Source organism: Buteo buteo, chromosome 22 (assembly GCF_964188355.1).
Source record: "Buteo buteo chromosome 22, bButBut1.hap1.1, whole genome shotgun sequence".
Taxonomy (NCBI): domain Eukaryota; kingdom Metazoa; phylum Chordata; class Aves; order Accipitriformes; family Accipitridae; genus Buteo; species Buteo buteo.
The window spans coordinates 17859507-17874092 of NC_134192.1; the positions used below are offsets into that span (position 1 = coordinate 17859507).

The 14586-nt window shown below is 40.7% G+C and overlaps 1 protein-coding gene across 4 annotated transcripts in view; it reads right to left on the reverse strand.

The window, feature by feature from the left end:
* FGF13 (fibroblast growth factor 13) overlaps nt 1-14586 on the reverse strand; it is a 268386-nt gene that overhangs the window by 189232 nt on the left and 64568 nt on the right. Inside the window, exons 2-3 of one of the 4 annotated variants that reach the window (XM_075053925.1) lie at nt 9880-10048; nt 8037-8214 (exon numbers count right to left, since the gene is read on the reverse strand). The exons of 2 other annotated variants lie outside the window; for them this stretch is intronic. The gene's annotated coding sequence lies outside the window, so the exon portion shown is untranslated. The remainder of the gene's footprint in view (nt 1-8036; nt 8215-9879; nt 10049-14586) is intronic. One more of the 4 variants, XM_075053923.1, reaches the window with a different exon arrangement.

The following is a 14586-nucleotide window of genomic DNA, read 5'->3' on the forward strand; positions in this document are numbered from 1 at the left end:
GGCGATATTACCAGAGGAAAAATGGGTAAGGGAGGAAATTGCTCTGAAATAATCTCTCAGTCCAGGACTTGCTGCTTCTTCAGCACCTACTCCCTGCCCAGAAGCAGTAAATGCTGCTTGACTGACTCAGCTGGAGAGCAGACCCCAGTGTGGGGAAAGGATGACACTCCTGGGCACCACAAAAAGCCTGGAAAAAGCCAACCCAAAAAACCAAAATGCTAAATACAACCACTCAGTTAACCTCTGGTTCTGACAGAGAAATAAAGCAAGTAAAATCGAGAAGGAAACACACACTTACAGCTTCAGCGGTACAGCCTGCCCTCGCTACGCAGCAAGGCAGCTCTGCCTGCCAGGTTACTGGACTGGTTTTAGCAGATGCTTCAAGTTCTCAATTTTGGGGCAACCCACACAGTTTGGCTGCCTTTAGGAGGCCAGAGACTGCCCAGTCTGCTCATAGCTCTCAAGTCCTGCTCTGTTTGGATCCCAGAAAGGAGCTGTTGCCCTTCAGTGCGCCATGGCTCCCAGGCTCCTGGTCTTTTTGGGCACCCCTCCAGATGAGCTTGCATGCAGACAGACACTCCATGGCTGGCTAAAATCTGCTATAGGGTATTGCAGTCTGGCCAGAAGCATTTATTAAAGAAAACTGCTGTAACAGCAAATACACATGTATTTAGATTCTGTTCCAATTTTCTCCTTTTGTTTGCCAGGCACGTCGGCGTGTTAATGCTGTACTACCCACAGGGGGATATCCAGCAACTCAACAGCACAACTGCAAGGAATATTTCATTCCAGGTTAGAGATTTCCAAGAAGTTAAAAAAAAAATTCCTATCAATTTCCATAGCGTAAAAATTTGTGATCACAGACAAAAGGCACGTTTAATGTAAGAAAAAACATATTGGCTAAATGAAAAACTCACTGACCCCACAATTTAGTCTCTTGATATGGCTGATAGTGGCTACTCAGGGAACAGTCTAAGGACAAGGCAAATATACACTGACACTTCTGAGCCACCTTCCCAACATCCAAGCAATCTGAGTCTCATCCCTTCTTGAAAACAATTCTGAAGACAGGTTTCTTCCTCCACCATTCCCACAGTTTCAAGCATATGTAGCATAAAATAACTGGATTTGTGTTAAAATGATAACAGATCTGCCTAACAAGTCTCCTGCTTTTGGTTTAGATCACTGTCTTGGTGCTTATCTCCAACCAAGTGATACTAACATTGAGTTTAGGACAAGACTGCAAATGAAACGAAGTCTCCTCTGTCAACCTACAATTCAGTGAAGTTCACATGCCTTCTATTTCCTTCCTACAGTGTGTACATTGTTTTATAAGATTCTGGCGAAAAATATCTTAGAATTCCTGACCAGGTACTACCAGTGGTCAGAAGACAGCAGGCAGCTTTCTCAGGTATCGTAGGCTGACAGCTAGAGCCTGCCATTCAGCTGGAGTAGCTAGAACATCTTGAAAGAGTTATTTAGATGCGCAGAGAAATTAATTTGTGCAATTTGCAAAAAGAAGCCATCGACAATTAGCAGCAATTTCCAAAATCACTGGCAGCAGATGCCATGTTTATAAAATTTCCCCACAAATGAGCATCTGTAATACAAAAAGGAAAAAAAAACCAACCACAAAGGCTTCTGGGGAAGGAAACTCTTAAAATACAACTTTAAAATCCAAGGCTTTTGTTACCATGTCTTGGATTAAAGGTTAGATTTTAATCTAGACATCTGGGGCTGGATCTATCCTATTGGTAGACAAAATAGAAACAACTGTTCCCCATCCCAAAAATCAGAAGTGGACAGGCTCTTTCCATTGTTTTGCATAACAATACTGTGGAAATGAGCTTAAAGCAACATTTTCACTCAAGCTTTTGTTACAGAAGAATGCTAATCATTCCCATCCTGCATCCCAATCACTCACTGCTTCTTAACTTCATTAAAACTCAAGATTCAGCATAGACACAGAAGTCCTACAGAACGAAGAGACAGAGAACAGAAATAAATACATCAAAACCATTATGAAGCCTCTTCTCACTGCCAAATAAAAGCTATGTAGAGATGAGCCATCATAACACCAGAAGAGGCCACGTGGCGATGGCACTGGATTGTGACTCATAAGCCTATACTCAATTCCAAGTGCCAACAAGACTCCTTGGGATGACCTTAGGCAAGTCATCCCACCCAGCTCTTGAAGCAGCATGAAAGCAAAAAGATGACAATATGCCCAAAGCCTCCCTGAGACAGCAAAAGGGTAGATTTGTGTATATGTGTCACTAAGACGCAGTGAAAGGGACCACAAAGCACTTGAATAGACACCTCTGTGGCGAGAGGGGGGAAATTACATCATAAACCTATAACTGGCAAGTCTAACAAAGTTAAGAGTGATTTGCCCTGCTTGATTTAAAGCCCCCCGAGTACACTCTTCTGATTCATAGTTAAGGCTATGCTGGCACTGTCCCATCATTTAAAGCAATCCCAATTGTCCCACACGGATAATTTTGGGTATCTCATCTTTACACAGCTGAGCCAGTCTATTTTTAAACCTAGCTATCTGCAGGCAGGATATTGGTATAAAACTGATTAAACATAATTTCATATACAGAAAGCCAAAGGATGGATCTGACAAAGAAACAAGTCGGTACAATGAATACACACGTGTAGCAGTAGAACGGAGAATATGCAGAGTGTCATTTAAGAGCAGGTTTTAAATTTGACCTTCACAATATGCAACAAAAGCAGTGTACATATACAAGCACAGTTTTATAGAAAGAATAACCACCAAGTTCAACAGAGCTTCTATAAATAATGCAGAAGCAAAACACTAATTGGCCTGTTGCAGAAAAATTTTGCATTTCACAACTCACTGCTCTTCCTGTATATTATCTAGGGGTTTATCCTGACTAATCCAAGAATGCAGAAATCTGTCCAAGGAGTCAGTGCAAGGCTCCCAGAAGTACCACCAGCTTTTTCTTTTTTAACTTGGTTTCTCGAGAAAAAGAGATTAGACACTTTCACTGTCCAGCTATCCACCCCCCTATTACTTCACTTGCCTGTGAAATTTTTTGCAAATTTCAACCATGTCTTAAGATGAGAACATGCTTCAAAAATATTAAGTTTGTAAAAGTTCAATCCAAACCAAAACCCAGGCAAAGAAGAGATCCAAAATGTTGTCTCGATGGAAAGGCAGTTATAAACCACTCCTTAGCCATTACAAGAGGAGACATCCAGCAGTCACCACTTGTAGTGCCTCGCTAACCTGCATGCAGGAGACACTAAGCTCCCTCTGACAAAGAAGGGAGAGATGCAAGGGTGAAGGAGAGCATGAGCTGAGCTGAGCACAGGAGTCTAAGTACAGAGGCTCCAAACCTGTCAAAAACCCCTTCGCTGCTTCTGTCCCTTACAGAACAACTGTCCTTTCAAGTACAGAGAAATTAGCATCCAAACTTCAGGTGCTGACCATGTTTCCTCTTGCTCAAAGGTTTTTGGTTCCCCTCCCTGTAAATAGAATACATGCTTGAAATTAATCTCATTCCTTCAATTTCACTTTTTTTGCAACTAACTCAAACATATTTTCAAAGGCTGGAAGAATTATTTATGCTGTTAGAAAAGGGTCTTATCCATTAAGAGAAGAAACTTAGAAAATTTTTCTCGGAGGCCAGACACACAATCGAATTACTATGCATCAGTGAGTTACCACCTGCCACCTGGAGCAGTACTTGCCTAGGCATCCACTCCGTCCTCACCACAAACGTGAAGCAAAACAAACTTGCTGCAATAGGCATGCTAATATGCTCGGTTAAATCTTCTTGAATGCTTCAGAGAGGGTATTTAACCTTGTGTCCACCACAGGCTGAGAACAGGCATCCAGCCAGTTACCGTGGCTCAGGGAACACACAGTTATCCCGTGCCCTGCAGCATCTCCACCTGAGGTCACATTGGGCGAACAAGGCATGTCTGCTTTTTGCACCATTATGCTTGCCTTCGTTCTTTACGCAAGGAATCTGTCAACACTTGCTGAGCTTGTTAAGTGGACAAACATGCAAAATTCCTGAAAGTCGTACTCAAGCAGTTTACTCGGTTAAGCTCATTTCCATGACTCAGGGGGAAGTTTTTTTCTTCAGGAGTTGATCATCAGCCTAGCAACTACTTACATTTTAAAATCCACCCACTTTTTGAAATGTACTAGAAGAGTCCTCTATTTTACTACCTGCCTGGGTAGCATACCATGGAAGGGGATGGGCAGCACAGATGGGCTGCGTTAAACTGCCTGCTGCAAGAACCAGATGCCCATGTAGAAAGTAGCCTGCTAACTTCAGCAGCTGACTCCTTGGCTAGTTCCACTGATAATAGCTGAGATGACAGTTCTGAAGTTGCCTCCGGGTCTATCACGTGGTTATCCAGCTGATGAGCTATCCAGGCTGTCCTAACCTTTGAGATATAACTTTTATTCAATTTGCCTGTCTTCCAGGGGAAATGATGCATTCTCCTTCACTTACTGCACAAGTTATTGCACAAGTCCTTCAATAAAAATCTCCCAATGGATTCTTTATGGATAGATAAAATGAAATGTTTCTGCTTGCTCAGTCTGGTTTCTTCTTGGATCTCACTGTATATTTTTAGGTAACATTTTTGGAAGAGGTTCTCTCTGACTGGTCCAATATCATCTTCTAGATATCAAGACAAGTGTTATCTTTAAAGGAACAAAAGGCAAGTGATATATAAATCAGTAAGAAATTCACCCAAAATCTCTAGTACAGGTCTCTGAAAAAGCTGGCATTTATGAGAAATCAGTGGAAAGGCTTTAGAAGCCTGAATGAAGTTATTTTGCTGATTCCTTTTAGCAGCTTGAGCAGACTGGTTCCCAAACTTCAACTGAGATGAATTCCTATCAGAGCACTGCTTCTTTTTAAGCCTGCTTTCCACAGGGAGGAGAATCACAGAGAAAAGTCCTGGAGGGAGTCCAGGGTAAAGTTTATGTTTACAAACATGATCCTGGCTCAGGGTTTTGTTACTTAAGAGTCCCTACAAGGTGTGAGTTTTGGACAGCATTCATAAAACTTCAAATCCTAAGAAAAATTGTAAGTGCTGAGCCAGACCCAACCATTCTGGTAATTTAAGCTGAATTTTTGCATAACATGGGTCATAAACAAACAAACAAGTGATTCTCAACAGGGGTTTTTTTGGTGGACCAGAGTGGGGGAAACGTGCTCTTTTCCTGAGCATGACCCTGACAGCCTCCTGGTTTGTGCCCTGTGAGGCACATTCAGCTCATGGGCCTGACCTCCTTTCCCATCGCTCCAAGGAGAGCCTTGCTTAAAACCTGGATCTTCTATAGTACCTTCTTCAGAAAGAGAAATCTCATCTTAAAAAATAGCTAATGAAGAATCTGCTGCCATTCCCCATTAAGGTCTTCCCCAAATCGATAATGATAAAGATGTTCATCTTATTTCTTGCATAAATCGCTCTAGATACTGACACAAATTTCACCCTCTCCCAACCCTGCCTGTTCAAGGATGCTCTTTCCCTTGTGACATACTGAGAATCCACTTGCTTACCCACAACTTCTCTGGAGTAAGAGAAGTGATGAGATGTGGCCTGTCCTCTCTTATCCCAGGTCCAAGAAAGGCACGAATGCGACATCCGTAACACACACGTGGACCTACCGCAGCATCTGACACAGTGACTTATGACTCAGCAGACAGGAGTATCTCTGAATAGACAGATGGCATCTAATACAGTACATTATTAACAGGGATTTAATGACCAGAATATGTAATTATATGCCAGAAGCTTGTTTCAGTCAGGCTAAATAGTAGCAAACCAAGCAAATCATTCTGCTACAAATGTAAAGGGGCAATGCTATTTACAACGACTTGTTAAGACTTTACCCTAGGCAAAGAAGAATTAAACTTCACAGAAAAAAAAAACCAAACTAAAAATGAAGGGCAGCAGGCAGGCTGGATGGAGGGGAAGCAGAAAGCAGACAGAGAAAGAGAGACCACATGTCCTTGAGGAAGGACAGCATGTATTGGGGAAGAGAGGCCAAGTGCCAAGACTGGCTGATATCTTCTAAAGGTACATCCCAACTTCTTGTCTTCAGAGCTTGCTTTCAGGATGTTCAGAGTCAGTTCTTCCTCTGAATCACCAAATAAATCAACATCTTGATGATATATTTTACATCCTTGAGGTGCTAGAGAAACATGAACTAATTCCAACTATACCCAAGAACCTAGATAAATGCGATTACCCCAAAATAAAAATGCAGAACTACAACACAGAACAGTTAGCAACTTCATCTAGGCATGCTGCCAGGCCAAGTTTACTGATGAAAGGTCCTGGCTCTGTATTCAATGTTTAGTTTGATCGATCATCAGTTTTCAGACTGTTCTGTGCATGACTTCCTTTTTCAGAAGATAAAGCATCCTACCTACTCTGAATAATACAAGTATCAACAACAAAAGCATGATCTGCACCCCCCAAAAGACAGTATTTTATGCTTCTCCACCACACGTCTCTATGGCTCAACTTCTGCTCAGCTTGAAAACCACTAAACTGGACCAGTGACACTGTGATTACTTCTGTCCAGCCTATCCGGCACAATAAACCACAAGGAGCACTGCTCATTAAAAAAGATTGACATAATTGCTTAGGAACAAATAAAAATTAGATGTCTGAATGCATTATGGTGACTGTTGCATATATTCTCAATATTTCAGTACTTCTGCTTTTATTTTCAATACAGATAAGTTTAAGTATTTTAAAGGTGAGGTTAAAATACTCCCACAATAAAATGACAGAAAAGGCAAGATCAGTTGAAAACAAAAAAAAAAATTCAGTTAAAGCCATGACTACTTTTAAAGAACAAGCGATTTCACCTTTTGTAATTTTATCAAATGCTACATATAAATGCCATTTTTGTTCACTGCATGAACAGTATCTAACTTTTCTATTTGAGTGGTAAATTAGGTATGCTCTTTTCAACATAAAAATGCAAAAGATCAGGTATTTCAAAGATTTGATGCCACCTACGAAAATAATCATATTCTCAGCTTCATCTTATACAGTGCTTCCTTTTACCATATACTTTTACTCCTCCTGTCTGCCAACTGCAGTATTTAGTCTATCAGAGTACCAGTCATATAAACAATGATGTACTGTCCGTTCCATATATAATGCCCATATGGGCACTCCTGGCACTCTCCAAGCTGCCCATGTCTTCAGTATCTTTCTAATGCAAGTGGAAATGGGATATGACAAAGAAATAGGTGAAAGACAAGGAAAACTGTGTATCATCCGTTGTCAAGAAAAGATATTGTTTTCACTCCCGCACTTCTATTTTTTGCATTGCTGAAGCACGAAATGCTCTCTGAAAGGTTACGTATGAAGTATGCAAAGACTCTGTGTCACATCAGATGGCTCAAGCTGTTAGATGATTTACTGTGATTGTGCTAATTATCTCTTACTAATTATTGCAGTCTGATGTTCAAAGTCCTAAGCAATATGCAGAACTCGCATTCAGCCCAACTGCAAGAGATCAATTCAAAAAAAACAAACAAAAAACCCCCATAAAAACACACAGTCAAATTTGCCCCTGTTTCAATGTCTCCACCTGCCCATCACTTGACACAATTCTGCATCCCAGAAAAGCTCAGGGGAATAGGACCTTCCTTCTCCAGTGCATACCAGCAGACAGTAAATCAGTATTTCAAGGGCATGGCCCAGAGAATGCTTTATCCATCAGCTTCATTCAGCTTACAGTAAGAAGTACTTCGGCAGATCACAAGTAGATCAAGGCCGGCTCACTGGGACCCCATGGCTGGGCAGGGTGGTGGCAGAACAGGAGACCGACATCCTACAGCGTTGGTGGGGCAGACACTGGTGGCCCCTGGCTGGGCTGAAATAGGGTCCTGGGCCAAGGGTGTGGGGAGATCAGGATGGAGGCTGAGGCACATGTCCTTTTAAACCAACTGTGCAAGGCACAGGAGAGGAGAGGGAAGGCATCCAAAGACAGCATCTTTCAAAATCTCACTCACCATCTCAGCTCTGCAGTGCTGCAAGGTGCTTTTTGATAAATATTTCTTAGGATTATTTTTCCTTGCTCAGGGTTAGCAAGGGAGCCTGTGCCATCATCTTGAGGACAGATCGGGAATGCAAACCTGCCATATTCTTCTCTTCCCTTTCAAAATCAGATGATCAGCTGGGGCTTTAGTCCTGCCAAATTTTGCCAAATATAGCACAAAATTACACAGAACCATAGTAACTGCACTCCCACTATTGTTCTGATTTAAAGAGGAGTTTGATTACATTAGGTAAATATTTGTCCTTATGTAATAGCTCCCTCCAACCTTCTAAAAATTTGCTGTCTCCTAGAATTTAACCGAAGAGGGTGCTTTTATATATCATTGCTCTGCCCCCAAATCAAGTATACTCTATTATACTGTGAGTATTAAACTGTGAGTAATGTTATTACAAGCAATAATAGTTATCCAGACAATTATGTAGTTGCAGTTGCAGTTTTCCTATTAAATCTAGAAGCTTTAAGCAAGTTCAGAGGCAATAAGAATTGCAACACCATCACTGATGAGCTAAATAGCAGTTATTTATTCACAGACTGTTAAATTCTTATGGCCTTGAGACTTCCAGGAAGAAAGCAACAAAGAATTGACTCCACATCTAAATACTGGCTCACTCTTCGTGTTGATATAATTAAGAAGTTTCAGTCACTGCAAAGCTGTTCACACTGCTTTATCAACTACATGCATTGCAAAATATATGCTAACTGCAGTTTTTCCATTATAAAACTAGCTGGTGAAGTCACTGTTCTATTTCCAGCTCGGCTCTGGCACTGTGCGGATGCTCACTGCTTAGTAAATAGAAATATTTTTTTTTAGGGGAAAAAAGAACATACTGAATAAAAAAAGCTAGAGGCTTTCAATACCCTTTCTTCCAAGTCATTTTAAATAAGGTAATGAAATAAATGAATAACAAAGAGCAAATAGAGGCTTGTGTGATGACTCAACACACCAGGAGTCATGAGGAAAATGCCGAATTCTTGACATGTTCCATTATAATACATGGGAGCATACAAATAGAAGAGCTTTCACCTTTTAAAATAGGTGTTATCAACAGTCTAGGCAGCATTAATCAACATTCTTATCACTTAGGTAATTACATTCCTCCTAGCACTCATACGCAAAGGGAAGGAATTTAAGATCTTAACTTTAGGCTTGGAAAAGAAAGAACAAAAGTAAGCAAGCTCGCTTGACCTAAGTCTTTCCTTGACAGCTCCAGCTAGAGTCTTAACTTCTTCGGTCAACCTCTGTGATGAAGAAAGTTTTAGCCCCATGCAAATATATCAGCTCATTTTCCTATGAGTATTTGCTTAAATAAATTATTTGCTTTGGCTACATTCATATTTATGTTCTGTGAATCTTGGAGGTAAGGTGACTGTCACAAACATTTGCTCAAAGGATTTAAAACAAGCTTGTTGACAGTTTTCTTCTGAAACATTGAGTATTCCTATCAGAAACATGGTTATTAAAAGAGTCCAGCTCAAACAATCACAAAACTTGCCAGCTACTTACTGTATCATAAACAAACAGCATGGTTCAAACGACTCGCTCTTCTATAGAAGAGTGCTCTAAAGAAATAAATGCATACAACTTCCTAAATCCTGTTTCAAAAAGGAGAGGTTTCAGCACAAAACCCTGCCCACTCAGGAACCAAGCTGTCTGTCCAGGTGTCCGTCAGCACTCTCAGTGCAACACGAATTTCAATGCATGCATGACATTTCCCGCTTTTCAAGAGCCAAATGTAAAAGCACAGCAATGCAATCTCATGCAAGAATACAGCCCCAATATGAAGTTTCTACCTTACCTAACCTACAGCAGATATAGCTTCCAAGTAAAACCGGTGCTTCGCTCAGCGACTCCGTCGCCCAAACATTGCTCTAGCAAAACTCCCTCTGCCCTCGGCCAGAATTTGGTCCAAGGTTGAAAATATTGGAAGTCACATGGGAGATGCATGCACAGACTTCATGGAGAGACTGTAAGAAAAAAATATTTTAAGAGGTACATCTGGAAGGCAAGAATAGACTATTGCAGTGCCAAAAATACTTTTCAAAATAGAGCACACTTGCTCTATCTCTTTCTGCTGCCAAGAGGAATCCACGGCACAGGACCGGAGGCAGCAGGGACAGGTGTTTTCTCTAAAAGTAGAATTCATTCTTTTGGCCACCTATACAACACGGTTGGCCAACATGTTCAAATCCAAGTGTGGGATCCTTCCAACAGCAACATTCAGTTCACTGGCAAGCTTCACTGGAAGCTCTGCAGTCGCCTTTCGTATGATCACATGAAAAGCTGCTTTCTGAGCTCCTGTTTGCAGTTCCTTTTTTCTTCTAAAACATGCATGCTTTAAAATTATCTGGAAGAGTTACAAATTACTCTAACCAACTTTTTCAGCATGCAAGAATATGTGACTGTAAGGAGATTATAAACATATTTTCTTACAGCTTAGTAGTTCAAGCCCAACATTTAAATGTTAGTATAAAAATATGCGAAACCAAATTGTATGACAGAGCTTCCTTTGTCAAAACATGAATGTCTCATAAAATGTGCTGTCTAGCATCATAAGTAGTAGGTGATATTTTTTCAGACAAACTTTTTCAGTGAGAAATCCCTATTAAAATTAACCAAAAATATTCAAAATTTAGATTTGAGATTTTAATTGACTTTTGATTTGAAATGGCAACAATTCAGAGGTCTACCTAGATTTGTTTAAAAATCAACCCCAAACTAAAAAAAAATAATTTCAGCTATGCAAAACATTTTGTTTAACCCTTCAAAACTTCTTAAAATTACTGTTTCTTAGTTGGAAACTGCCCAAAATCCACTCGTATCCATCCAGTTCCCCTATCTGCCTTCTTTCCCTCCAATCTTTCTCATCAGTCCACAAACCAAAACATCAACAATTTGTTTGACTCTAATCTGAAGGGCCTACACCTAAAAAAAAAATGTATCAGTACCTTTTTTGGATTTTACATGTCCACAGTAGCTGTCATCTTTTGGCAGCTGGTATGAGGAGAAGGGGAGTTCAATTTACTGGAAAAGAAACCACTCGTACATGGCCATACACACCAGCAGCATTGCTACATTGCAGGTAGACCAAGGCAAGATGCAGAGGTAAAACGGCTTAACAGTGCCTGCAAGGATGGGGCAGGAGGAAGGGGAGGGTGAAGGGAAACCTGCCAGACCGTACTGAAGACACAAGATGTCTCTTGGCAAGTATTAGGTAGAAACCCGAAGGGCTGGGAGATGGTTACCAACCTCTCCCTGCCAGAATGGAGACCCTGATCTCCAGAAGAGTTGCTGCCAGCAGGGAATCTGCTGGAGGAGGATACAAGTGCCTCCCCACAGGGATGTTATCCAGCTGGACTATTGGGCACCGAGGCTGAAGCATATGGGGACGCAGAGTCGTGGGAAGCAAAGGCTACCCTGGTACAGCATGCTCAGAGGCGGGGAACCTGATCTGCAGGAACTCATGCTCGTTTCTGCACATTTATCTCCCTGCCTTTATCTAACTACAGTTCCTCTGGAGCTATTGCATCTCAGTTCTTGAGAGGCAGTTTTGATAATTTCAGACAAATGAAAGCAAATGATACAAAATCTGGACATTTACTGAGTAAAGCAAAAAGCGTTAGGCTGCATTGTATCACATTATGATCCATTTTACCCCTCTAGGAAAGACTCCACAAATAACCAAAGACCCACGAGTACAGATTTTTGAACTCAAGTAGGCTATAAAGTATTTAATTTGTTTGAAAATGTCACAGTTTTGATCAACTCTTGCTTTATTAAAGCAAGATGCAAAGCCTTGGATCTATTCAGTTACATCCTGGTCATCCACAGTAACACGATTTTGTTAACAGAGCAGATATCAGGTAAGATGCTCTTGTTCTGCATCAGCCTCAAAAGGCTACTATGTTACACACAACCCTGAAAGAAAAAGAGAAAAAACAAACAAACAAAAAAAAGACACCAGAGAGCTTAAGCAGAGATACAGATGAGATTCCCAATAACCCTGACTGTAATCTATTTACATGGTTCCTGCAGAGACTCCTTGGATGGACAACTGTTTTATTTACACAGTGCTTTATACTTCAAGCTCTAGCCATTTATCTGAGCAACTAAACATTTTTAAGCAGATAAAATCAAAAGAGATCAGACATCCTCGGGTGGACGATTCCAGATGAAAAGCACGTTAGTGACAGATTTTGTACTGTATTAGCCAAAAATGAGAAGCAGTTGTGGACGCTGCATTTAAAGCTGGCAGTGTTAATTACCTCACTGAAATAAGTCATATTCAAATCCATCTATGATGTGACCAGTGGCAAAACCTGAAAAGGATGACATCTGACTTAAATGATACTCATCCTGCAAATAAATACAAATATTCTCTCAATAATGATGGCAGACCTTTTTTTTAACAAGGCAAATGACTATGAAAATCAGGTGAGCTATGGGTCACATACTGTATTAGTTAGAAGTCAGCAGCCTGCAAAGGTGCTGAGCATCCTTAATACATTTTGCATTGCAAAAGTATTCAGCACTTCACTGAATCAGGCCTCACAGCCTTACAAGAAGATGGTCTGAAACACAACTGCTACCACATACGGAACAATTCCTCCCTTTTTACACTAGGCATTTTACCACTTACAGTAACACCCATTGGGCTCAGCTGCATCCAGTGTCCGTGGCAAAACAGTAGCTTTGCCTATAAGTAAGAACTTCACATACTTTGCCATAAGCAGGAGCAGGAAGCAGACCATGTTGCTGATCCCTCCTGCCTCCTTTCAAAAACAAGACAGAAAACACGTAAGGTTTTATCCTGTCCAAATTGAGTGAGGTCCAAAATTGTCCCAGCTGGTGGAAGACCATCCTATGACATCTCAGGGATGCCAAGGGTGACAACAGCACAGATCCAACTGCCACATTTCATCTTTGAAAGATTCATGGAGGGCGTGACTGTGTCCAGTGTACCATACTGCCCAAGAAGGTGATGCAATTATTTAGTTCTCTCCCCTTACCCCAGGACTTCCAGGAGCAAAATCCTGACTACAGGTAAATTAGCAGCAAACAAGACAGGTCTCCAAAGGAACTCTTCCTATTTCATTAAAATGCTTTTTATTTTGGCAAGTCTGTATTTTCTACAAGACATAACCCTAACCTTGACAGAAAGCTTCTAAGCCAGCTCAAACCTTTAACACAGTTTGCCTCTGAAGCAGCAAACAAGTGAGATATTTCCTATTAGATGACAACCTGAACACACGCGTAGCTCACATCTGCTGGCTATTCAAGACTCTTCACTCCTCTGACTTGTCTATTCAAGAACTACAGCAGCAGGTTACACTCTAGCCATGAGCTCGTTCTGATGTTCAAATCCAGTTAAAATGAATTATTAAACTGCTGAAATAAAATTAAATAAAAGTTATACAGTAATATTTCTTGCTGGCCCTACAGGCTGCACTCTGTCTTACATTATACAAGCCCATAAAATATTTAAAGTGACCATGTCTACACAATTACACATAATTCAGTTGAGAGGAATATACCGCTAAACGAAATAAATCATGCTGGCATTTGTGTCTATGCAGGACTAATATTAAATATAATTAAAATACTTCCTTTTTTTCCTAAGAGAAATTACTAGGCTGACTGCATTTGAACAACAGTAGTTGTTCAACATAGTTGTTTCATAGCCACCCTATACAGACTGCAAATATAGGGGCAAGATCTCGAACAAGCACTTGGATATTTAGAAGTATATCTTGCATGAAATTCAGAACACCTAGGCTGTGCTATAGCCCCAACATGCTGCTGGGCAACGTGAGCATGCCGATGTGCACCTTCAAAACTAAAGCAGTTTGAAGCCTCTGCATTGAAGTCCTCTGAGGAGCTCAATCCAGACAACATATTCAGAGACATGGATAGCTTTGATTTCACTATAAACCACATCAAACAGGCATACTGACTTGAAGACACAGGAAGTCAACAGCAACATTTCAAAGACTCCTATTTTTTTATGTGACAGCAAAGAGCAGGCGATCCAGTTTCTCTTCCCCAACATCTCCCACTTTCTAGGGCAGTGCCTTCTCCATCAAACTAAGGATGAGATCAAAATGTGGCCAATATGACACATATAACACACAGTTCTATCTGATGAGAGCAGGACATGCATAATTATTGTGGATCAACTGATGACCAGAACAGTTGTGAACAAAAGTAATTCAAACTCCCTGTGTGATCTTAGTTTTACTCAAGTCTGCAGTCTTTGCAAGATCAAGTCTAGAAGCCATATTTTGTGTACAACCAGTTAAACACAAGCCAAACTGTACACTATCTGATAAGCAGAGTATTATGAAAATTTAGAAAGTGATAACAGTTATTTCAACTTCCACCAAGAATGCACGAACATACACAGAAGACAGTTGTTCCATGAGAACATTTGAGAGACTGATTCAAATTACTACAGAAATGCTAGAGCTAAGATTTTTTTCACATCCTCTTACAATTATTTTCCCAG